Source organism: Rhinolophus sinicus, chromosome 12 (genome assembly GCF_057876585.1).
Source record: "Rhinolophus sinicus isolate RSI-liver-muscle chromosome 12, RSI-T2T, whole genome shotgun sequence".
In the NCBI taxonomy this organism is placed as follows: domain Eukaryota; kingdom Metazoa; phylum Chordata; class Mammalia; order Chiroptera; family Rhinolophidae; genus Rhinolophus; species Rhinolophus sinicus.
The window spans coordinates 22,263,639-22,290,544 of NC_142512.1; the positions used below are offsets into that span (position 1 = coordinate 22,263,639).

General features: G+C 41.7%; 1 long non-coding RNA gene across 2 annotated transcripts; it reads left to right on the forward strand.

Annotated features, from left to right (window-relative positions):
- Positions 1 to 26,777, forward strand: LOC109457637 (uncharacterized). Of its 2 annotated transcripts, XR_012492386.2 has the most exons (4): positions 17 to 157; positions 6,431 to 6,540; positions 8,483 to 24,064; positions 24,901 to 26,777. It is a non-coding gene; the product is annotated as an uncharacterized LOC109457637 (long non-coding RNA). The 2 variants fall into 2 exon arrangements; XR_002139052.3 differs by lacking the exon at positions 24,901 to 26,777 and having other exon boundaries at positions 1 to 157; positions 8,483 to 24,362.
- The last annotated feature ends 129 nt before the right edge of the window (positions 26,778 to 26,906 follow it).

A 26,906-nucleotide genomic window follows, 5' to 3' on the forward strand; every position in this document is an offset into this window, starting at 1 on the left:
CGGCCTGGGCTCGGCGCCCCACCCTCCCGCCCGGTGCGCGCTGACCTGGCAGGCGGGATCCGACCCTGAACAGCAGGAAGAGCGGGGAGGCGGGGGTGAGGCGGAGCTACAGCCGGAGCTCAGCAGAGGCCGGAACCTGAGTGGGAACCTACTGACTGTGCGTATCACTCTGTGTTGTTTTCCCGGCCGAGGCCCCTAGCGTGGTGTTTACAAGTTGCAGTGCCTTTGAAAAAGCAGACCGGGAATTGTATAATACATATTAGCCCGCAGCTTAGAGTGCATGGAATGTAAACGAGCTGAACCGAAAAGAACAAAAAAGACACTTAAGCTGTTAAGCCCAGCCGTCCTGTGCTGGGGAATCCGAGGTCGCACTGATGAAACAAAACGAGATAAGGGTGAATGAACACTGCTATGCATCACACGTCACGCAGCGATCATTCGGACGTGAGTCAGCCGGTTCTAGGAAGGACCGAGGTGACGGGGCGTGAGAAACACGGAGGCATGTGATGGCATCCCCCCCCCCCCCCCCCCCGGGACCTCCCTGGGCTGCCTTTGTCTTGGCTGCCCCTGCAGCCGGGACTGCCTCCTGGATGCAGCGTGGCTGGTGGTCCGCGGTGCCCTGGCCTCTGGCTAAGGCTGACGCCACCAGGTCAGCTAAGAAGCGGCTCTTCCTGCACCCCAGGTCGAAGCCTCCAGGAGGCAGCTACTCACACAGTGGTCATGATACACGTGTCAGTGTCTGCCAGAAGCCAAGTTGGTTCCCGTGTACAGGTGGCAGGTTTGCATTTTAATGGGCCCTTTTGAATTTTCTAAAACTTGTTCCAAAGGAGGACTTCTAAGGCTGGGAATTTCAAATTTGTGGCCAATAGGATGGGAGAGGAGTTGCATCGCCAACCACCACAGAGGTCTCAAATGACAATATGTAGGGTGTCTACTTCACCTTTTTCCTTGCATGAGTGATAATTCTTACAATAGTGAAATGTTTAATAGCAGATATAAGAACTCATCCCCCATCTTTTTTTTAAAAATCACTATGTTATCTCCAGTTCACAATTTACTGACGACTTACTCTGTGCCAAGCACTGGGGCTAGTTGTTGAATATTTAGAGTAGAACAAAAGAAAACTTTTAATGAAGTCTTGTGGATCATAAATCACCATTTCTAATTTCTTTAACCAACTGCTGTTACCTCTGTGTACTTGTATTATACCATACAAATTCATGGAAAATACCAGTTCCTGAGTGTGAATTATTTTGATGGCTTTTTCAAACAGTTGTTTAATTCCTCTGTAGTTTATTCCTGCTAACCAACAGACTTCCTGATCATTTTCTCAACTGGCAAAGCATGATAGTGGAATGAAAAATAATTTTGTGATTTGTTTACTCGTCAGTGATAATATCGAATATCTATTGGGTCCATGCTAGGTACTGGGCCATATAAGTGCTTTTGGGATGAACCCATTTAATACCCACAACAGTATGAGTAGTGTATGAATCAGTCACGTTTTCTGGACACTCAGTAATTTGACAGCAGTCACAGAGCTACTAAATGGCGAAGTGCTAGATTTGCACTCAAACTTGTCTGACTGCCTTGCCCTACTTCCATGCTACCTTGTGTCTCCTAAATGAAACCTAGCTTGAAAAGCAAATATATACTTTGCATTTCATGTCTATTTTTTTTATTTTAATGTTAAATCTGAATAGACGTTGTATCCCTTGCATAACCCATAAAGTTGGAGTTCTGAGTTTCGTCCTTGGCCCACAGCTTTTTTCTGCTTCCACTCTCTCCCTAGGTTATGGCAACCTCTCTTTTGGGTTTAGCTACCAGATCTGTGTGAGGACTCTCAAGTCCAGACCGGACTTCTCTCTTGAGTTTAACATTTGCATATTCAAATACTTAACAATAAAGCTCAACCTGTTCAAACTGAGCACACCATCTTCTCTCCCAAAGCTGCTTCATCTTCTGTATTCCCTACATTAGTGACCATGTCCACCCAGTCAGTGACTCAAGCCAGAGGCTGGAGTATTCTTTGACTCCTCTTCTTCTCTCTCAACCCTACAAATCAACCAGTCCACAGCCCTGCCAGTATTTTCTCTTAAACTGTTTTGGAGCCTGACCTCTCTGTTCCAGCTCTGCTGCCACCGTCCATAGTTCAAGAACTTGTCATGTCATTTCTCTTAACGATCCTTTATAACCCTATACCCTGAGAAACCACTTGTTGTATTTCCTTCTAGTCTTTTTAAAATTTACTAGCTGTGTGTCCTTGCACAAATTATTTAGCTCCCTATGCCTCAGTCTTCTCATCTATAAAATGGGAATAGTAATAGTACCTACTTCACAGTTTTAAGGATTAAGTGAGTTAATATAAGAAAATCATTTAGAACAGGATCTGACACAGATACTAAGTGTCAGATATAAGTGTTAAATAATATATTTATATATAGTAATCCCAGCTAACTGAAAAATTGAAAGATCAAATTCTCATAAGAAATAAGGGATTGGCAAAGAGCTATAAAAACAGCATGAAATATATAAGCAAAATAATAAATAAAGGTTCTGGAAAGCACTTCATTTCCAAAACAAACCCTACCAATGAAAACCCGTTCTCCTGAGTCTCATTCTTGAGTTATTCCCGAAACATTGCTACTGTGTAATTTACTAAGGCTGATTTACTCAGAATTTTTGTCATGTAGATATTATTTCTTTTGAGAAATTTGAAACACTATCTTGAAATACATATTTTTTAAAATTTGCATCCTCCCTTATATTCCATTTTCTCACATCTCAGGAAAACGTATTAATAGTCTGACATTTTCATGTAGTTATACCTCTTAAGGGTGTGTTATTTCTGTACCATTTTTTTATACTGGCAGAGAGGTACAGAAGAATAAGCAAGGGGGAGCAATAATTATTACAGTCTTTTGTTCGAGGAAAATATAACCATGCATATGTAAATCATTACTTTTGGGAGTAGGCTACAATATAAAAATTTGTGTCTTGTCTTTTTTCTTTCATATTATAAGATAATATTATCCTATGTTGATAAAAAAAACTTTTCACCACATCATTGCAGGTAACCTTAACTTTATTCAGAGATGAACTTTTTCCTTTCCTCCCCAGAATACATAATACTTAATAGCACACAAAGGTGGGCTTCTCCTGTAGTTAACTTTTCATTACTCATGGACGTTGTAGGTGTATTTCCCTTGATGTCATGAATTAATTCAGTTCACTATTGTGACCTTCTTTTTTCTTGAGAAAATCCATATTCACCAAAAGTTGGAGCAATTCAGGTGAATTGCTGTTGAGATATGCACCCATACAGGTCTCTAAAGCTAGAGACAAATCTCTAAATCAGGATTCCTATAGGATCTTATTTCTGAACCTATGTCTTGATGAGAGCAGAAAGTGTCTCCTTCCCTATAAGTAAAGGGAAGCAATGTTTATTTAAAAGAGCAACCAAACATGACTAAGATTTTTTACAAAATTAATAAACTTTGCAACAGGGGTTTGAAGCCAGTACCACCACCACCAGAAGAAAAAAAAAGCCCTAACATCCAAAGTGCCAAATATTTTATTGTTCCCTAATGGAGTTAAATTTCAAAGATGCAAAAGATTATCATAATTTTTTTTTTGACTCTGTATTGACCAAGACCAAACAAACAAAAAAAGTTAATAACAACCTGGAAAGCCCACATTGCTTAAGCAATAGGAGAGTTGCTTGTTTGTGTGTTTGTGTTTGCTTTTTGGACCTCTCTGCTATTATTGATTCTACAGCTCCCCCCAGGTTAAGTCTTAGGCAAAGCCTACGAATTCATCCAAAGTTTTTCAGGACTTGAGTGCTAAGGCAGGAGTTTCAAATCATGGAATTTATGGAGATAAGTCTGGGATTCTAGATTGAAGAGGTGGAATTTGCTGAGGATTTAGCTGGACACTCATAATTTATATATATACACATGTGCATCAGTAAACAGTAGTGGATACCTTTATAGTTGTGTAATATGCTGGAAAGATAATGGGTCCAGAGGAAAATTCTGGTGACAGCCCATTTTGGCTTGGTAGTCTTTCTTGGGATGCAATGTCTAATAGTGGTCCCCCTGCCATTTTATTTTTCACTTTTCTTTCTCATTTCACTGTCAAAATATGGGGTGTTTTGACAGTGTGGGAAATGAGCAGAATATTAGCATTGGGTTTTCTAAGATGTATAATTTGACCTTAGTTTACCACTATCCCCCCGAATGGCTCATAAGTGTGGAAAATAGTACAACTAGTCTAGATGTTTCTACATTTATGACTGAGCCAGAATGCCCTTGGCGGCACATACAAAAATTATCATATTATATCTAAAAGAGTAAGCAGGAAGCCCGTCTCCAGTGTTCTGGAGGATTCCCTATGCTTGTTGCTGAGCTAACCCAGATCCATTCCCTTCCTGTTCTTACCCCTAAACTCAGGGCACTTACACGCAGGCAGTGTCCTTTAGCTTAGTCCTTGACCTTCAGGAGAAATCTGCATAAAATGGAATATTCCACACTGTAATGGAGATTATCCTCATATCAAACCTTTGACAGAGCTTTGCATTTTCGTTTTTCTGACTGTTTCTGCCTGTGACCATTCTATATCGAGATTACGAGAGGGAAGAACATTATCCTTTATGGAAGGATTTCTCTTACTTGTCCTCCACCTCTATTATTTTGTTTCTTGTTGGTGAAGTGCTTCCCGAGTCTTTCTCTCTCCAGTTGCCTGCCCTTCTGACGGAGGGCAATTGCATTGGCTAGAATTTTGTCTTTTTCCAGGGACCCCAGAAAGTCCTGGGGACAGCTCACAGGTTATCTCCAGTGGAGCTTCTGGCCCCTGCGAGCCAGTTTTGCCCTTGTGTAATGGATTTGAATGCAAGATCTTCCTATTGGTGCCTTTACTTGCTAGTATAGCTCATAGTTTTGGGGTTGGGTTTTTTTTTAGGCTGAGGAGTTTCTGACCTATTTCCAACACTCCTCTACATCATTTCTCGTTCTTTTATATCTTCCATATTGTTTTCTTCCTGAATTTGTTTTTTCCTTTTTATGAAATGAATACTCTTGATATAATGGAAATGTTTCCTTTTCTCTACTTGGTTGTAGGTTCCTAAGGGCCATGACCTTTCTTTATCTTGGAATCATTTTTAGGGCTTTGCACATAATTGATATTCAGTGTTTGTTGAATGGAATTGAATTGGATCTCATCTAACTTCCTAACAGGGTATTTGAGGTTAGTTTAAAAAGCAAGTGTTCCTACTACTGTCTTTACAAAAATAAAGAGAAAGGAAATTAGGAAGTTTACTAGCAGGAGAGTTCAAAGATTGAAGCAATTGTGGATGGAAGCCAATAAAAAACAAATTGGTGACTTTACTTATTAGTTTTACATAGAAAAATAAGTGTATTGAAGAGATCACCTCCAATATAGTTAAAAGTCTTAAAGACTAAATATTTAAACTAATTTCTGACAGTCATTTTCAGACTTGTAGCTGGGAGGGACCTTAGGGGTCATACAGTGTAAAGTTATTTTACAGGTGATGGAACTCATGGATGATGTACAAATGACTTCTCACATTCACACAGTTAGTTAGTGAAAGAATGAGGATGAGACACAGTTCTGCTCATAAGCTCAGCACTTTTCCGGTAGCACTGTAGTTGTTTTAGAATTATGTAGATATTTGTGTATGTGCCATCTCCCCCAAAAGGGTCATAATTTAATGGAAGACAGAGGTCATGTCTTTTTTTATCTTGTCCTTTATGGAAGACAAAAAGGTATAATGCCTGACAAATATGTCTGCCACATAGTATGTGCTCAATTAACTCCCTTTGACTTAGTTAAGTTCTTATCTGATGAAAATGTGATTCTTCTTGGCCTCATGTTCACGAGAAGCCACTCTTTATTTGTTCATTAAATATTTATTGATTACTATGTCCCAAATGCCATGTTAATATCAAAATGAAGATCTTTCAGCTTGGAGTCTATATTAAAATATTATGTGAGATGGTAAATATCTCAGTTACAAAGGAAAGGAAGTGAATTCTCATCTGATGTATTTCCTTTTTATAGACTCATTTGCATTTCATAGAATTTTGGTGCTAAAGGGAATGTGAGGTTACCTAAGGTCACATTATCAGTAAGTGGCACAGCAAGGACCAAAACGAACACCATCTCCCTCAAAACCCACTATTCTTTCCATTACAAAGAATTCCTTTATTTTGCAGTTTTGGAATAACATATGCCTTAGTTAAATGTATGAGTGTTAATAAAATATGGATCCATGTTTCTTCCAGATTAGATATCAAAATGCCTGAAGGGGGTTGTGGAGGGTAAATAGGGTAGGAAGACAGAGCCATTGATTCTTCTCAGCCAATAGAATAGAAACTGCCCTAATCATCTGCTTCAAATCTTCAAATTATAGGATATTCGGACCAGAAGGATCCTTGGAGACCACCTACTCAAGACCTGTTAGTTTCCAGATGAAGATGCTGAGCCTCAGAGAGATTTAAATAACTTCATCAAAGTCACACAGTAAGTTACTACCAGAAGCAGGACTAGAATCCAGGTATCCTGACTCCCCAGCCATAAGGCCAGTGTTTCCTAAACTTCAGTTATTTGCAAACTACCTTTTCAATTTGTCTGAATCCACTTATTAGTACTTAATAGTTTCATTTGTCAACATGTTTTTTAAATTTTTAAAATCTCTAATATGTAATATATTTAAAACTTCAGTTTATTTTAAAAATAATTTTTTGCCATTATCATAAATGGAAAACCAGTATTGTTTGCTATAATAAGATAAACATAAAAAATAAAACTGGGGAAGTATTTCTAAATTCTGCTTAGTTGCTCCTCTTGCTGAAGGCGTGGAGCCTGAGGTTTGCTCTCTTTTTAAAGAGAGAAATAAGCAAGTGTCAGAGACCCCAAATGAGAATTATTTATTGATGTAATCAAAGACCATTGAAAAGGGAATAACTTTCTACATATTTTACGCCATTTTATGCTGCATCTAAAATCATTTTGTGTACCACCAGCAGTTCACACCCCACATTTTGGGAAACACCGCCCTATCCAGTAATAACATTTACTGAAAATGTGTTTTGCCTCTGCACATTCATCCTTGGGTAACATCGTATTTTGTAAATGTTCATTGCCCCTTATCTAATCTGTATCTTAAAAGCATAGCTTGTTATTTCCTTATCCCACTGAGGAATGAACTGAGTTCCAGAGAGGTTTTGAGAGGTATGTCAGCAGTGATAAGTCTGACTGAGGGAAGATAGCAAATAAACTAGGAGCTTAAATGCCTGATAAGGATTTGGCCACCTTCCCCCCTTGCTTGACGTGATCTGGGAATCCGGAAGTTGTGGAATACAGGTTTGCTCCCACTGTCGAGCAAAGGGCTAAAAAGGGTGGGAAGAAGGCTAACTTTATGCAACTCTGTCTGGACTTTGTCAGGTTAGCTCATTTAATCTTCCCAGCAAATGTACCCCATTTCACAGATAGGGAAACAGTTTCAAAGAGACCAAATAGCTTTTACAAATTCATACACTTAAAGTAAGAGGCAGAACCAGGATTTGAACTCCTCTTCCTGATTTCTTAAGCTCACGTGTCTCGTGGACACCATGAAGTTATCGATTTGAAGACCTGGGTTTTAGGGTGATTTTCCCGCCAAACTGAAAACTTAGTATGGATCAAAGATCAAAGAATCCTGAGCCATTACGTCTACCCCTTTTTGCCCAGTCATACGCTTCCTTAGTTTTCTCATCACCTCACCCTGGGGCACCGATGGATTCATGGGGTAGGCCTCTCATTCCATCTCTCTTCCCCGTGTAAGTACCTGCCTAAGTCCCATTTGGCCCTTATCTTATATTGCATCGTACTGTTAGCTATTAGACTCATGGCAAAATTTGAGAAATTGGTTTTAGAAATTGAAATTCAAAATCAATGCTATTAAGAATCCATGTAAACTAGACTAATTATATATATATATATATATATATATATATATATATATATATATATATGTAGAAATAATCCATGCTGAGAAATAATTTAGCAATCCTTCAATTTGGCTACCGCTAAATCTCATTAGGAAAGCTTTTGGTGAGGGTAAGGGGGTGAGAGGATGCTGAGGGGAACTGCTTGGAGGGAGGGCATTAAACGGGAGACTGAAAGGGCCTAAACGTATGGGGAGGGAAGGGATCTTAACAACCAGGAATCCAGAGGGACTTGGGGAGCAGGAGCCAAGTGTGGGAGGATAAAGACAGGGATGGTGGGGAGTGGGCGGGGGGCGAGGAGATGACAAAGGAGGAAGAACAGAAACAGGCTTTTCCTTCTTCAACTCCTTCTCCTGACTGCCCTGCCTTCAGCAGCCCTTGCATATGTCTCAGGGCCTTTTCACATTGCTTGCGCTGGTCGTGCCCTCCAGATAGCAGATACTGCCTCATTGCTCCTTCTTGCTCCCTTTGGACAGCAGCTGCTCCAGCAGCCTGATGCCTTGGAGAACATCGTCCTCTCACATTTCAGCAGGTCAGTCACAGACAGTGCCTCCTGCAACTTGCATGGACGCCCCTGCCCACAGTCCTCACGGTGCTGAAGCCACAGCGCTGCCGTCGCCGTGGCCCACTCTCTCATATATTTTCATGCATCGGATGGGTAGAGCATCTGGGGGAATACCTTTGGGTGGGGAAATAAGGGCTCTGTTTTTCCGTTTTATTTATTGAAACACAGCCAACGTTAATGGATGCCTATCCTATGAGGAGCCAGCAAGCGACACAGCCTTATTTCTCAGTGGCTTGTCTGATGTAATCATTGATTTTGGACAATTCATCTAACATTCATTTCACTTCCAATACAGCCTACTACTACTACTGTTACACACACACACACACACACACACACACACACACTTCTAATGATTTTCTTTTTGTCAATATACATAAGAATTATGGGTAGTAAATGACATTTTAAAAGCTGGGCCCTGCCCTCATATCAACATCTTATAATATTTTAAAACCTGTAATTCTTCTGTCATTGGAGAGATTCCGATTTTATTGATATATAATTTGAAAGCACAAAGAGATGATTTCAGAGTCACAGGGCAAGGCGTCGTGGCATCCTTGAGTCAACTACAAAGACATCCATCAAAACCTTCCATTGTCTGCCAACCTCCTGACTTGTTCTCTTGGAAAAAGTGATTTCAAACCAAAAGTGATGCCAAACCAATATCTCTAAAGGGGAATCAAAGCTCAATGTAGGTGAGACGCCTTTAAGAGCATGTAGTCTCATAAAGGAACTTTGCCTTCAGTCCAGGCAATTTCCATCCCAGAGTTCTAAAGCCACCTGCAAATGTGATCATGAAGCCAGAGGAGCAACTCTTTGATGGGAAGTCAGGAAGAACGGGTGTTAACTGAATGTGCAACTGGTTGAGGAACTGTACCCAAAGGGGTTGATGAACGGGATGAAACCATCCTCTCTATGAGCGATTTCTTGGGTGATTAAGTATCAGGAAGAACAATCATCTATCAGAAGGAACCACAGTCTGGAAAGTACATCACTGGGTCTAGAGAGGTGGCAGAGTTCCGTGGAAAAAGTCCAGAACTTGAAGTCTGGAATTTGGGTCTCTTCCTGACAATTCACTTCTGTTGCAGTCATAGAAATGCTTGGTGAATAAAAGAGAAAGTATCTGTAAAATGCTTTATGTCTGCAGAAGGAGAAACTACATAGGAAAGCATAGGACAGTATTAGAATACTTTTCATTTAGCTTTCAGGCTTCACTGGGTTCATTAGAAATTCATTACCAAATGACTTGAGGAATAAACTACAAATTATGGAGGCATGGGAAGTTCTAAAATCGATATAAGTGATTTAGTAAGATAATACCTGTTTTGTTGTTTTGAAATAGGACTAGCAAAACTCTTAAATATACGATTTGATTTTCTTCTGCCAAAGTAGAGCCATTTCCCCAGAACTTATCCTTACTTGTCTTTCTTGTTGTTTTCCTCTTAACCTTATCTTTTTTTTTCTTTTTTAAAACTTCCCATCCATTTACTTTTTTGGGGAGGGGGTGAGCATTGCTAAAGGATTAGCTACCTAACTTTTCTCACCATTGCCTTGACTTAAAGTAGTCCTGATAGTCTCAAATCATACTTCTGTATACAAACTTGGGTGGAAAATAATAAATGTCGAGCAAAAGGTCAAATTGAAGATGTAGAATTGGCAAGGAGTTGAAATCCAGATGCTTGAGTCACGAAAAGGAAATGAATGAGGCTAAAAATATAATCAAGCATGTGAGGAATCAAAGTTTTTTCTTAAGTGAAAATTACTGTTTAGGGCCATTACTATACCACTCAAAGCTCCTCAAGTCTATGAAACTTTGCTCTGCAAGGAGCTGCTTCAATATGTTATCTTGTTTCAATAATTTCTTAGATTTGGATTCCGTTAGTACACTAGATATAGATAAAAGAAGGCAGAGAGGTGGGGAGGAGAGAGAAGCCTGAGAAGATGTTGCCAAGACTTTCCGTTTGTAACAAATGACTCTTAAAGAAGGAAGAGCTCATTCTCTTATCCTTACAGTTTCATATTACTCCCCAAACTTGACCTTCCTTTCAACTTGTATTGGAATCTCTCCAAAACTAAATTCTATTGTCTAACTCAAACGATAACCTTTCCTGTTTCCTTCCTTCTCGCCTCCCGTATTACAGATAGGGGGCATGGACTTGCTTGTGGTTAAAACTTTCTTGTAACCAATGTTTATTTTTATAAAAATATTTCATGCAATTAGTTGCGGGGGCAAATAATGCTTAAAAAAAAGACTTATACCAAAAGCAAAGGCTCCTGATACCCTCAGTTCCCATTCTATCATTACTTCCTGCCATTCAGAGGCTTACACTCAACAGGTTAAATTGGTCTCTTCTGACATTTACCTCCACATTTCTAAGAAGTATGTGTATATTATCCCTTTTTATTTTGTCGCATAACAATTTTATGTTAGGCAATTGGGAAAAGTTTAAAGATGTGAACAAGTTATTCATCTGATCAAGTTTATTGTTCTTCAGAATTCAGATATTAAGTTTACTGTAGTTAATCTTCAAAGTACAAAATTTACATAACCAACCTATAACACACCATTCTGAATGACAAAGTTTTGGTAAGTGCAAACCCAAAGAAGATAATGCATTTACCCAACTACAAAATCAATATAATATTATCAGTCAAGATTCAACCACAGAAACAAACGCCACAAGAAACTGTGTGCGTGTGCATCTATGTGTGTGTATCATAGGTCATATATATCATATCTAATCTTACTCAATTGTGGGAACTGTTTAAGCAGTCTCTATAAAGTTGTTGTCTTCACACCTAATCCTGGAATTTGAAGACTTCAAGGAAAGCCGCCTGGAAGGGAAGATAGATGTAAAGTGGGGAAAAGCAAGTATAAGCTAGAACCCACAAGCACAGACTGAAACAATGTCAGTTCTCACTGCCTCTGACCTTGAAGGTATAGACACCATGCAGGAGAAGTTGTCCCCCTTCTTCATATATCTGGTGCAGGAGTTGGGAAAGCTGGAGGAGGGAAAGGTGGAGCAGTTGTAGATCCAGCCACTGTCCCATGCCAAAGAAATAAGCCAACAGATAAGCCATAATGTGAGCTACAGAATGGCTGCTGCTTTACTTCCAAGCCCCAATCTGTGTAAGAATGTCTCTTGTGGTCCACCGTAGCCAGAAACATACGTGGAGGGAATATGGGAAATATAATTTAGCCTAGCCAAGTTGATACATTACAAAGCCACCACAGCCCATCCCCATTTCAATTTGGCACCTATTTTAAAAAATTATTATTATAAATAAGTAGTTCAGGATTCAAGTGCCCATTCTGTCCCCTTACCAAGAGAACAATGGAAAAGTCATTGTAACGTTCCCGAGACTATGTGGGAAAAATTGTTTGTAAGAATAAAATGGAACAGTGGTATTTAATCTCTGGAAACTACCTAGAAGTCCATCATCAGGGATATTTGCCCAGCTCCTTTTTCTTTACCAAATTAAGGTAACTGCTGCATAAGCTGAGGTTTCTGAAATTGTATTCCTTAGCCCCTAAGGCAATAAAACGTAGCAGTGCTAGGCTTCTACTTCAGAGCCCTTTTATTTCCAACCAGCATCTTATTTAAAACAAAACAATCAGAAAGCTTCCAAATGAATCATTTATGTAATAGTCTGCATTTATTTTCTTACCTCTTGGCATGTAAGTGAATTTTTTTTTAAGTACCTAGGCTTAAATTTATCTCTCATCATCACAGTGTAATCTAAAATTTGCTGTTTATTTAGTTTAACAAGCAAAAACAGCCCATGCTATTCAGCAGAGGGGAGGTGAAGCTAGACACATTAAATTTTGAGTTTTAAGTGCTTGATGGAGCCAAATAATGTAATATTTTTAGAGGAACAAACGGTTTCCCCTTAGCATAATTCTTTTTTGGGGGGAAAGGTTGTATAAACAATGGACTATACCTAAATTTTAATTATAAATTAAGTTTAGGTCTTCCTTTGTTTCTTCTAAGCTATTCATAGATGAAATTTATTATTCTTTCCACTGTATGACATGGCATAGAAGCAATAGAGCTATTTTTTTTTAAAGCTGCATCTGTTTCTCCCCAGCCTTCTCCATGTGATAGTCATAAAAATCTCCACTAAAGGAAAACTCTTCTGAAATAAATTATGTCTTCAAAAAAATGAACTTAGCAGAAGTTGATTATATCAAACACAAAAGCAAGTATAGCTCTAAACTGTATAAAGGAAATCAGTCTAACTTATAAAATGGTATTCTCCCAGTCCACTACTTTGTATAAAAATTGGATAGCAAAGAATTACAGTAATTGTGTCACAAAGACAGAGGTAAGATGCTTAAATCACAGGAAGTTTTAAAAATAGTTTTAAATGTTTCTTCCGGTGACAGACAGAAACTATCAAAGTCCTTTCACAGACCTCTTTTCTCTGGACCCTAAGATGTACCTCATTTTTCTTGCCTTCTGGGTTTTGGGGGGTGGGGTGGAGTTCTGGCAGGGCTCATCCGCATGGCTCAGTTTCCCAGTGAGTTCATCTTTCCATGTTATGGGAATTGCCTCCATCATTATGTGAAATCTCCTGCTTCTACAGACCCACATCTTTTCTACTTTTTACCATGAGTACTATAGGGGATTCATCCATGTTTGTTTGGGGACAGGGAGTGGGGAGAGATTCCTCAGGTTTTCTAGATTTAGCAAGATCTTCCATAAGATCCAATGTCTTCATTTATCCATATACTGTACACGTTGGAGTCGTACCTGCAAAGACTTCCGCTGAACTCATAGGTTTAATGAGCTTACCTTCCAAAGGCACTTGAATTTGCCCCTATTTGTAATATTAAATGTGGTTGATAATTAGAAGTGTTTTTATGATTTTTTTCAATTTGCAGTGTTTAGAAGAGTACATATAAATAAAAAGCCAAATTTAATAGGCAAATTATTAAATAGCAGATAGCTATAATTTCACTGTGAACTAGAAAACATATTACCAATAAAATGTCTGAATATCCACCAATATTGATATCTAATCTTAAAAATATTACAGAAGCTTAGCATGTCTCTCTAAGACACCCAGGCTCTCAAAGATCAGAGCAGTTTGAAGGCGGGGTCTCAGGAGGAAAATGCCAAGATCACCTCTGGGATTAATACCCAGGGCTGGGCCAGCCCTGTGGCTCAGGCGGTTGGAACTCCGTGCTCCTAACTCCGAAGGCTGACGGTTCGATTCCCACATGGGCCAGTGGGCTCTCAACCACAAGGTTGCCTGTTCAACTCCTCGAGCCCCGTAAGGGATGGTGGGCTGCGCCCCCTGCAACTAGCAACAGCAACTGGACCTGGAGCTGAGCTGCGCCCTCCACAACTAAGATTGAAAGGACATCAACTTGACTTGGAAAAAAGTCTTTAAAGTACACACTGTTCCCCAATAAAGTCCTGTTCCCCTTCCCCAATACAATCCTAAAAAAAAAAAAAATTACCTAGGGCTGCTAGCTGGTCCGCACTTCTTTCTTTAGGAAAAGAAGAGCCAAAATGACAGTCTCATTTAGTTGAGGGTAGGGAGTGGAAGAATAGGCAAGCACTCAGGGAAAACCTACAGACTCTTCCATGGCCATAATGTCCATTTATCCCAACTGGGAAAAATAAAAATAAAAAAAGACAAAAGAGTAGCAAACACTTTCTCCATTATGTGTCTCCAGTTGTTGCTTTGTGCTCACTAAAACCAGTTCTGTTTAAAATTCTTGTCCAGGATACGATGACTCAGCAAATTGTTTTCCTTTTAATTTGTGGGATTCAGTTGCTTTTGCATAAGCAGTGGCTTCTGCCAGCAATGTTTCACCATGATATAAGTTACAGCTTTAGATGGACTAAGCTGACTTTTCTTTTTTCAAATGCAAGATGTGCTTCTCAAGGAGAGCATGCTGTGTAGTTATGTTTAAATATTTACACTGGCACCTTTAAAAATGTGGTGCTGTCTTTAGGGGCTTTGTTGCTGGGGCTCAGAAAACCAAGGCAGAACCCCTAGGATTCCCCTGTTATGACAAACAAAAGTTTCAATGGCTACAGCAAGGAGTAGCCACAAAGGTGGGCAAATTTGGGTGTCAATTTTAAGGAAACTATTTGGTTTTAGGTAGTTGGAAGAGGAAGCCCCTTTCCCCCTTCCATTGTTGCATTAGTTTCCAAGCAGCTGAGTCCCTAAGCAAGGAAACCACTGGGTAGAGATTTCTGCTGTTTCTACAGTTTTCTCAGTAGATGCTGCTAGGAGCTAGGAATGAAGCTTAATAAGAGCTTTCTTGTATGTTCTCTACTGCCCCGGCATGGCCTAAAAAGGGTGTGGATGGTCTTTCAACAACAGTCTGCATTGAGGCAAAAAGTAACCCTGGGCTCATCCCTTTACCCCCACCTGCTGCATTACAAAATTACCAAAGGACATAATTAAAGAAATGAAACAGGATGAAGCTACTAATTCTTCCCGGCAAATTTAACAGTGCAGCCTCCTCAACCAACAGCCTTTTAACCAGCAAGAGGCTATTACTTTACAAAATTGTCTGTAGACCAGTGGGAGTGGAAATATCAGATAACGACCCTCTGTCGTTATTTCTGAATGAGGAAATAATTATCTGTTTATTCATTTTGTGGCCTTAGTGAATTCTTCGTGAATTAGAGCCCAGTAGGGCTGAAAGGAATGCTTCTAAAACCTATTCTCTAGAAGGTTGCCCCAGTTCAACTGCGTTTTGTAGGACAACTTCCCTATGATCTCAATCAGAGTATCAGGAATCTTCTTAGTCCAGAAGGATCTCTTTTGGGTGTTCAATTAGCTCTTTCTCTGCGTTGTGGTTTGAGCTTTTAGCAGAATTCAAAATGGCTGATGATAAAACAGAGAAGACTCCCAGAAAGGCCAGGACAAAGGTGGGTCCCTATTGTAGAAAGCTGGCTACGCAGTTTCCAGTCCGTTATGTTCCTCCACATCTGAAACACCCTCCAGCCAGCCGTTGAGGTGTGGGAACAGCTGACGCCAAGCCATCCAGGAGTCCCTCAGCTCTTGAAGGGGCAGGAAACACATATCACACGTAAGCTGAAAAATATTTGCCAGGCACAGACACTCAAGACCCTCATTAAGGCCATAATTGCCAATGGTGGTGTCCTTTGACATAAATCTCTAACTCGGAAGAAGAACTACAGGAAAACTGTCAGAAGAGGCCTAGATTCCTGTTACCTCGTACTCAGATGGTGACTTTTCTCACATGTCAAGTATCCGGGCTGGGACGGCTGGAACAGCTAGGGGCTGGGCAGCTTCTCCATCTCTCCAAGTGTCTGGCTTGGGCTTCCTCACAACCTGGCTGTCTCAGGGGAGCTAGATTTCTTACTTGGTGCCTGACTTTCCCCAGAGTGAGCATTTCAAGGAACCTGGGTCAAAGTACAAAACTTCTTATGATCTGTCCTTGAAAGTCCCAGCACTTCATGTCTGCCAAATTCTATTATTGAAGAAGTCATACAGGCCAGATTTAAGGAGAGGGGAATTCGACAGTACCTCTGGAAGGGGGAGGGGCATGATCTCATTGCAGAAGAGCATGTAAGGTGGGAGATATTGGATAACTGTCTTTGAAAAACACAATCTGCTGGACCTCAGGACTTCGAATTTTCTAACCACTCTCTAGTATTATTAGTTCTGTAGGAAAAAACCCTAAATTTTGCTCGTGGTAATTCTATTTGAGGAAGTTGGAAATTTATGAAGCTTTCCAAAGAACCACATTTCTGCATTTGAGTTGTAACCATATTTAAGTGTTACTGTGCTGTCAGAGAAGCTATTGATTCTGAAATAGTGGGCTTCGATTGAGCTGACTCTTAAAAAAATGCTATTTGGATTTTAAATGTTACATAGACATTATAGTAACAAATCATTGGTTTTCTACTGATTATTTCTATTCTGAAGAATAAATTCAATGAATATAACAGTCAAAACTTAAAACAGAAATGAGGATGAGACAAGTACAGACAAAGCAGCACCCAGAAAATCCTCTTCTAAGACTAGGTAAAGACAACTTCACTGAGACTCACTAAGACTCAATGAGTTTAACCTCCATTGTTGAACTTGGAGGAATAAGTCCAGGAAAAACCCAAGTCATTATAGCCAGTCTCCTTCCCATTACCTTTTGGAACTCAGTCAGCAGAATGGGACTTGCATCTAGAAATAAACTTAGTCACCAGCACAGAACAAAGACCATGATGGGGTGGGTGGGGAAGAGGGAGGAAGATCCTGATATATGCACAAATAGAGAAGATTCCATCTGGAGGGCAGTCATCAAATTCGCAGAATCTGCCAGGAGACAGGCAATGCGAAACTGTAGGACCCCTGAATGGGACATAACAGGATAGACATGAAGGAGTCCCCAGACAGCAAGGACACTGGGAAAACCCAAGATTCAGGGGCAGTACTCAGATCCCCAGAGAAACTAATCTAAATGTGCAAAAGCGAAGGACATGTGGTTATTTGAAACAAAGCAGGATTAATACCAGTTCGATATCAGTTACGTTCTCGTCTGCCTAAGGGTATGACTGGTCTTGGGAGGAGAGGTAGAGAGCCACTAATTAGATATAGGGGTCCTAGAAGGCCTATTCAGGGCAGGAGCCAAGCCTTATTTGGTCAGAAACCAACGCATTGGCTCTCCAAGATGAGTGTGTACCAAAATCACCTAGTTGGGTTTTTCAAGGTCATATTCTGAGCTCCACTCCCAGAGGCTCTGGGTTAGTATCTCTGGAGTGCAGCTCAGGAATCTGTGGGTTTACAACCTTGCCAAGTAATTCTGCTGGCCCACATTTTGAGAACAACGGGAAACACAATTTTTTCCACTTGATTGCAGGCTCGAGGATGATGAGGAGAACTGAGTTAAGGTTTTAATCCCCAAATGGAGCGGTTAGAATGTGTGAGGACTTCAGAGAGCCTTCGACATAACTGGCCTTAGTGAATCATTAGTCAGAAATGATCCCATTTCACAAGTTTTGCTTTTTAAACAATTGCAGCAGAACTGTAACTGCCACATAAGAGGTTTGAAATGTAACTAGGAGCAGTTCACATCATTTAAAAATGTTAAGCATTCAAGACGTTTCCCACCCTGATTTTAAAAGCTGCACATTTGAAAATAAAAATACTTTTTTTCCTTAAAGTAAAAATAACCCTTGTGGATGGTAGAAAATTTAGATAAGCAAAAATAATATTTTTAAATCTCTGTAATCCCACCACCCAGAGATAACCACAATTAACCCCTTGGTGTATATCTTTCCTAGACAAATATGTTCATATATGGGCTTGTTTTTCTCCCCTTTGTTTTGATAAATGGGATAGCACTGTACATACCTGGATAGTGGTGGTTGTTTTCAAAGCTTTTGTTTTAGAATCAGGCTCGGAGGTCACTCTATTCCTCCTAAACCCTGTGGTCGTCCGTTTCTACTTCCCTGGGCATCTGGGCTTCCTTCTCTATTGATTGGCTGTTATTTTGCGACCCAACCTGGGTGGCCTACAAATTGCTGATAGAGGCAACAACATGCATACATTTCACAGGCATTGTGTCAAACGATAGAAGGCAGACACAGAGGAATACATGCGGTGTGATTCCATTTATGCAAAATTCTAGAAAGGGCCCAACTCATCTGTAGTGGCTGGAGACAGATGCTTGGTTGACTGGGTACGGGGTGAAGGCGTTGATGGTAAAGGCGCCTGAGGGAACCTTTGGGTGTAATTAAAATATTCTATATCTTAATTATGGTGGTAATTTCATGGGTGCATACATTTGTCAAAACTCATTGGACTTAAGATGGGTGTGCTTTATTGTATGTAAATTATGCCTCAACAGAGCTGATTTGCTCTATACTCTTTCACTCAAAATTTTGAGAGAGGGATTCTTACTGGCTCAGTTTGAGTAAGATATTCAGTCTGAGTCCCATCAGCCAAGGCTGGAGGCCACTGTAAAAGACACAGATTGGGGTAGATTCCCAGCTCACAACAAGCCTCCCTTCTCCAGAAACAGACCCGAGACTCAGTCCACCTGCCACAGCTGGCTGGTGCAGGGTGGACACGTGACACAAACCAGGTGAGTCCCGTCCCCCCCCCCCCCCCCCCCAGGAATTTTCAAATGGGAACTTAGGAGAATCAGCATCTCTCTGGTGGTGGCCTTTTTGGATGTGAGTTGCCAGGTGCTGTCAGTATGCAGGTCTGCTCTCTGGGAGAACAAAGTTTGCATGCAGACAGCAGCAAGACAGAGCAAAGTGCCAGTAGAAAGTCTTTTTCTGCAGAATCCAGGGGATGTGAAATAGGAAACAATAGTTTCAACCACCAAAAGTCTAAGCACACAAAGTCAGCCATCCACTAGCTTTCCTCTTGCAGGGCTAGAGAAAAGTCCAAGGTTGGGGCTTGCTCTGAGTAGTTTATCAGAATTGCCAGAAGCCGGTGTAAGTGGGAAGGGGAGCTTCCACAGCCAGAAGAGCAAATGCAAGCATGCAATGCAAGCAGCCAGTGGGAGATCAGACTTAGGAGGCAGTTCACTTATTTGTGCTTTCAATGCATATTTATTAAGCATCTACTGTGTCCCCAAAACTGTTCTGGGTGCTGGAAATACGGCATCGTGCGAGGCGGATGAGGTCTCTGTTGTCGTCAAGCTTTCATTGTACTGGAGGGAGATAAGCAATAACCAAACAAACAAGAAAGGACACCTGGAAATTCTAGATAGTGACACAGTCAGTGAAAAAAAACCACACAAAAACACAGTCATATGATAGTGGCAGAGAGAGAGAGAGAACAGTTCACTTTAGACAAAGAGGTCAGGAAAGGCGTAGCAATAGAGGTAGTGTTTGAGTGGACATAAGAAGGAGCCCAGGCAGCCAGACGAGCTTCCACAAAGGCTCTGAGGTGGGAATGAGCTTGGGGTGTTTGAGAAAGAGAAAGTCCATGTGGATGGAGTGAAAACAGCAAGGAAAGCTAAAGCAAGAGATGTCAGAGAGATCGCAGGGACCAGACCATATGGGGCTTGTAGACCAGGGGGAGAGGTTAGGTTTGTGCTAAGGATGACGGGAAGACATTGGGATATAAAGAGAAGGTTTCCATTTTTAAAAGTTCCCACAAGCTATGCTGAACACATTGTGTAGGAGGGCAAAAATGGAAGCAGGGAGATCAGATAAGAAATCACCACAGTCAAATCCTGTTGGAGACAAGGAGACAAGGAGAAATTTGGACTATGCGTGACATCAGGAGCTGAAAAAAATTAAAAACAGGTGTTGGACAGAGTTTAAATGTGTAGACCATGAACAAAGCAAGGTCACATGACAGAGGCTAGCAAGCCAGCTTAAAACAAGATGTCGACAGCCTAGGAGGCTTAGGATGCCCGAGTGATGCGGCTGCCCTCAGTGCCCAGAGGCCCACACGGGGCTCTGCTGCTGAAGTGGGGGAACCCCTCCTCCATTTTTTGTCACATTTTGATGTCACCTGGGCATCGAAACTATGTGGCTTGTGCCCTGGTATTTCAGACTTCTTCTCTTTCAGCATCTTTGGAATTTCCTCTCTCCCTAGCGCTCAGATAAACACTCACCCCCCCCCCCCCGCCCCCAACTTCCTGTCCTCTGGTATGGGCAAGTGTTCATGCTCCTTCTGCAGCCGCTCACATAAATGGAATCTCAAGAGCCGACTCCTTGTACCACCCAACCCCCCCGGCCATCCACGTCTGCATAGCCCAGTGATGGACACAGTTAGGTTCGAGCCAAGACTGCTTTAGCAGTATTATTTTAAATCTCCCTAATTAAGCTTCCCTAATGTGAAAATATTAAAACCCTATTAGCAAAATTAATTTGGATAATCTAAACTCAAAATAAGTACGTAACCAGCAATCCCCCTAATCTGAGCGTTCTGTTGGGTTTTTGAACATTTCCCTCTGATTTCCAAAAACAGAGAGACAGACCAAATAATAAGAAATAAGACATGCTATTATAATCTCTAGGCTAGACGTTGAGTGCTAAACTGAGTGCCAAAACACCGAGATGTCGGTCCTCAGAGACACATTTTCTCTTCCCACCAAAATCCACTCTTCCTGCCCTTCCCAATTTCTGAGCCCATACGAATAGAAGGATTATAAATCAATAGTCTTAGATTATTCAGGATGAGAACATTAGGAATAATTTGCCTCCTCTTCTAGTCAAGGATCTGTTGGTTGCTAGAATCAAAGGCTCATACCAGAAAAAGCTAAACATGGGTTTGAGGAAGAGTAGAAACTGAGGCCGTCTCTTGTCTCTTTCTCTTTCTCAACCCCACCCCCTTGTATGTGTGTATCTACTCCATTCCTCTCTCACTCTCTTTTCTGGCTGGCTTCCTCTGCTTACTCATTGTCTCCATTCCCTCATACCTTAGGCATGCACTAAACCCATGAGGGCTGCCCATCTTTAACTCTTTATAACTTTGCAGAACCCTGAGCTCCACCCTCGTAACCCCCCAACATTCTAAATGCACCAAAGAGGAATCTAATAGCTCAGCTCCTATTTTCAAGCCATGTCACTAGGCATAGGTCACTGGCCAGGCCAGGAATTAGCTGCCTTTGAGCGTGAGGTCTGTCTCTGATTATTGGGGTTGTGGCCAGGGGGCTCAGGGTCACACGGTACTCAACGTGATCACTCAGGGGCAGCTGGATATTGGGAAAGGAGTGGATGGGTAGACACCCTAAAATCTTTTAGAATATCCTCCCCATTCTGGGACCCAGTGGCCCTGTCATAACTGTTAGGTTGCTGTGCTGTTACCCAAGTCTCCATGTTAGCAATAAAACCTGGGACCCAGTACTCCCGTGGGTGTCCATCCCCAGGCATCGAGCTGATCCTGAGTCACCATTCTCCCCCTCATTCTCATCTTTATTCCTTTAATAGCCTGAGCCCAGAATTATAGAAGTGCTTCCCATACTTCAGTGGGTATACCAGTCAGCTGGGGATTTTGTTGAAATGGATACTCTTATTTAGTCAGGCAGGGCCCTGCGACTTTGCATTTCTAACAAGCTTCCAGGTAGCAGCAATTCTTCTGCTCCGAGGACCTCATTTGGACTCAGTCAGTTTCCAGCTCTTTAGTTCTAACTGGGTTTTGTTCTTAAACAGTTTGGTGTTTACAAGGCTCCACTTCTGGCACAATAAGAGAGCATCAAGCTCGACATACAAATGATGTGAAAACTGGAACCTGGTGCCAAGGGACTTGAAATAAATTGTCCTTCATGTGCAAGGCAGCGGAGGAAATTTTGTTTCTTAGAATTCCAGAAGGGCTGCTCCCCAACAGAAGTTGTCAGTGCAGAGGCTTGGACCACACTCCCCAGAAAGCTCCCCTAAGGACCACCCCCAACGTTTGCCGGCCCTGGGACTAAAGCTCTGTGGAGACCCACAGACTGTATGCCTAAACCTTTAAATGTCATAAATCAGGTGAACTAACTGCTAAATAAAATGTGTTCCATCCTACTACCTTGACAAATATCCGCATATCTTCAAGATGACAATATTTTAAAAATGCATGTAAAGCTATAGTTTTATATGGCCAAGTCAGTCAACTATCAAAGATGATGCTGTTTAATTATGAACAATATTCAAAAGTATGGCAAAACAAGTATTCTTGTTTGTGCATCGGGTTGGGGAAAACACGAAGACCTCCCAGAGACTTTATTTTAGACCCATTTAGGCCAGTGATGCCGCTAATCCCAGGGTGACACACTTCTTTTTTTTTATTTAATATTTTTATTGGGGAAGGGGAACAGGACTTTATTGGTGAACAGTATGTACTTCCAGGACTTTTTTCCAAGTCAAGTTGTTGTCCTTTCAGTCTTAGTTGTGGAGGATGCAGCTCAGCTCCAGGTCCAGTTGCTGTTGCTAGTTGCAGGGGACCGGCAACCTTGTGGTTGAGAGCCCACTGGCCCATGTGGGAAGTGAACTGGCAGCCTTTGGAGTTAGGAGTATGGAGCTCCAACCACCTGAGCCACCGGGCCGGCCCAACACACTTCTTTTTTATGACCTTTTTACAGGGGTAGCTTGGAGCTTTTGTTTTCTCTCTCTCTCTCTCTCTTTCTCTCTCTCTCTCTCTCTCTCTCTCTCTCTCTCTCTCTCTCTCTCTCTCTCTGTCTTTCTCTTTCTCTCTTTCTTACACACACACACACCCAAACACGCACACATACACACAGCCTCCTGTACCCTGTGTTCTCCAAACTGAGTAATAACAGGCAGCAGAAATAACCAGAGCTCACAGTTCCGACTTTAGCTTAGCAAACACACATAAGAAAATAAGAGAAAGTTTGCTGTGGATAATAATGTCAGAACATGTGGGACCAGTCAAGGTTCCAAGGCATGTCAAAGGTAAGTGACAGTGTTGACAAGTACCTTCCAGGGAAATACCAAGAACACTTCTTTAGCTGAACCCCAGACCCATTCTGATGTCTGTAGCAGTGCAGAATTCTGGAATTCCTCTTGGGACTTAGTCCATATGTGTTGCCACATGTACCATTCCATCATGGACTCTGCCTGATGTGTGGTACTTGGCTTATCAAATAGAACCTCATCTTGCCTGTATCTTTCTACCAATGCCACTTCATTTGCGTTTCCTGAGGGGAAGGGTTTCCCCCCCACCTCGAATTTGGTTACCAAACAGATGGAACTTTTCCAAGTTCAAAGCAGCAACTAGGTGCAGAGCTGACCCAAGGTCAGTGTTCTGACTGTGGTGAATCCTATCTAAAAGTTACCTGCTGTTTCTTCCACTCCTTAGATTATTTTGCTTATTAGAGTCTGGCATTCCCAGGGGATCTGAGGGCTGGTGAGAACAAAAGCAGACAAGATGCCCTTAAAAACATTCCCTGTTCTTTTGACCTTTGAGGGACATGTTAGGAAATGGAAAGGCTTGCTTTGCTTCCTGAGAAAAGTACAGCAAAAGAAATTTGCAGCTCGGTATTATTTTTGGGAAGTGTTCAGATTTCTCTAAGCTGTTTTTTTTTTTTTTCTCTCTAACAGAACAGGAGTAAAGAAATCCAAAGATTATTTTAACGAAAAGAGAAGCAACGTACCCTGTCTCCCTGTGTGTTAAAGCAGTTAGATTAGATAGCATATTTAGTTGAGTCAGTTCTTTCTCTAGACATGTTCAAAACTCAAAATGTTATAAATATCTGATTTCAACCTAAAGAACTTTTCCATAAATTAGAAAAAAAAAATCTAAGAAATTCTTAGTACTTTTGGATAAGATGGTAATTCTGGATGCTAATATCTAATTCCATCCCACCTGGCACCCCCTGTTCCTGAAAGGAATAAAACACAATAAAAGAACCTCAGTGTACAACTAGAAAAGGATATCATCTACATTTCAGAAATGTCAGGAATTTCTACTGGACTCTAGCAGGTAGCCTGCATTGAAGCACTTCCTAACCCTCCTTCTCCCACAGGAAGCAGAGTCCTAGAATAATTAATGGGGAGCCCGGGTCCCACTAATTTCTCCTAACGAGGAAGAACAGAAATGAAAGGTAAAAATAGGCCCTGGGTCAATCACTCTATTTGCAATTCCCTTTACCTTTAAAAACCAGTTGTGCAGGGGGCCCCAAGTTACGTAGAGTTTGCAGCCTAAACTTCAAAACCTCAAGCTGAGGACGTACAGTGGTCCAAGGCAGATAGTAGTCTCCAGTGCCTGATAGAAACCAGCACACATTCATTCTGAAAGAGCCCATTTTAATCTTTGGCCTCAAGGAATTTCTACAGATAAATTAGAAGAAAATTGAGGAAATCAATAAACACGTAAGGAAACAAGACATCACGAATGGAAGCCTATAGCACACACATGCAGAGTCAGACTTGCAAAAATACCTGTTATTGAAATCATTAAAGCTAGAACATTCGTGAAATAAAAGGGACATTTAAGACTCTGAGTAAGCAAGCATTGTTGAAAAAGAACCAAACAGAACTCACAGAAATAAAATAGATTTACTTTATGCACATCTAAATGCCAATGGAAGAGTCTGTCCTCCAACTCCTATGAAGCATATGTAATGGCCACCAGAGACCTGTGTGTGGCAAACATTGTTAGTTGCCTACCCAACAGACCCCAGCTTTAATCGGATATCAGATGGTCATAGCTTCAGGGGAGGATGGCCTCCTCTCCAACCCCAGAGGCTGGATCCTGATTGGTTGAATTCTTAGCCAACCATGGTTGTCTGGTCCCTATGCCTGTGATTGATAGGCAAGGGTATGTGAGGCCGTTCTAGACATTAAAATGTGAGGAGAAATCTGCTAGAGGCTTTTGGGAAGGTCTCTTTTGCTCCTGAAAAGAAGTGAATGATGAGAAACAGCCCTTTTCTAATTCTAGTCATTGCGATGTGAAGCACGGAGCTACAGCAGCCATGTTAGGACCATGAGGGGAGCTGGCCTAGGAGGACAAACAAGTATCCTGAAGATGAGATGGCAAGAACTTGAGTCCTTGATGACCATTTTTGCTGGTAAATTAACCAACTCTGAAACTGCCTGACCTCCAGAATTCTTGTTATGTGAGATATACCTTTCAATATTGCTTAAGCCATTTGAGTCAAGCTTTCCGTGACTTAACATCAGGAAGTTTCTTGACTGACATACTGTGCTCTCTCACTGCAACGCACACTTGGGATAGCAGGTCAAATCCAGACAGGGGCAGCCAGGACTCAATGCACAATGAGCTGGCAGCTCACCTGGAGTTTCTATAAAAACTGTGATTGGCCTTCTACCAGTTTCCAGAGGCCAAGGGTCAAGGGGCAGTGGGATGTATTTTGGCACTTAGGGACTGAAGAAGAGTACATTCCTGTTTTACAGCAAGAGTCCCGCTTTTGACGTCATTCATTTAGTTACTCATTACAAATTTGTAGACACTAGGTAAAAATGTAAGGACAAACAGAAGTGCAGAACAGACATGGTGCGTCTTCTGGGTCCCCTCCCTCTCACTTTCACCAATCCCCGTTTTGGTGTCATACCCACCCCTTTCCACGGTTACCAGTCCCTCTCATTGACTCTTTCCCAGGAGGTGGAATTACGCATCACCTGAGAGTTGCTGTATGGGCTGGATCAGGCCTTGTAGACCTTGAGAACTAAGGAATCAAACTGAACTCTCAGATAGTGTCATTGTGCTTTGGGTGAACTCTATTCCTTACCCTGTTCTTCTGCTCAACATACCCACTCTGAACCTAAGGGTGGGCTGGAATCAGACTGCCCTACAGGAATTCATTTGAAAACCATTCATTACAAAGGCACAGAAGAAGCTCACCATGCTGTTTAAACCTCTGTGATTTTGCACATGTGATTTACTCTCCTTGTTCACCGGACAAGCTCATACTCACCCTTCAAGTCCAGCTTAAATATCATCTCCATGAAGCTTCCATAATCCTAATCTCCCTTACCATTACTGCTTCTTGACAAAAGAGAGTGCCTCTTTCTCTACACTTCCAGCATGCTTTGGACACAACTCTGTTCACGAGGTATCGAAAATCTTTGGTGAGTTCTGGTCAATATGGTGAAGTAGGTAAATGCTGTGCTTGCCTCCTCTCATGACCACCTCAAAATTACAACTAAACCACAGAACAACCATTGTTGAGAATCACCTGAAGTCTAGCTGAACAGAAGTCCTACAACTAAGGATGTGCAGAAATCATGTGGAGACTGGTAGGAGGGGTAGAGATGCAGAATGGGCTGTCCCACACCCACATGTGGTGGTTAAAAATCAGGAGGGATGTCTCGACTGTGGAGGTCCCCCCTGAAGAGCGAGGTCCCAGCCCCACACCAGGCTCCCAGCCCAGGGTTCCAGTACCAGGAAGAGAAGTCCCCACAAGGTCTGACTATGAAAACCAGCAGAGACTGTGGCTGAGTGAGACAGGAGGGCTGCTGGAGTCCCAGGCTGTCCTCTTAAAGGGCCTGCACATGGACTTACTTGCTGATGGACTCACTCACTCTGAGCTCCAGTGCTGGGGCAGCCGCTGGAAAGATGCCAGGGATTTATGGGGAGGAACTGAATTGTCTGGCTTCAGGGCAAAGGGAGGAGGGGCACCTTACTCCCAGACAGAAGTGCTGGCAGAAGCCATTGCTTCTTTGTTGAGCCCTCCCCCTACCCAGCATGCAGACGCAGGCAGGCGCCATATTTGAGTCTCCATCAACCTGGCTGATACCGTTTACCCTGCCCTGGTGATTCCCTGAGACCCTGGCTTGCTGGCCCACCCAAGCCACTTCCAGTGCCTTTTCCGTACAAAGGGAAACCAATATAATATTGTATGTCAACTGTAATTAAAAAAATAAAATATTTATAAGAAGAAAATCTTTGGTTTGTGTGTCTATTTCTCCCTCCATTACTTAGTC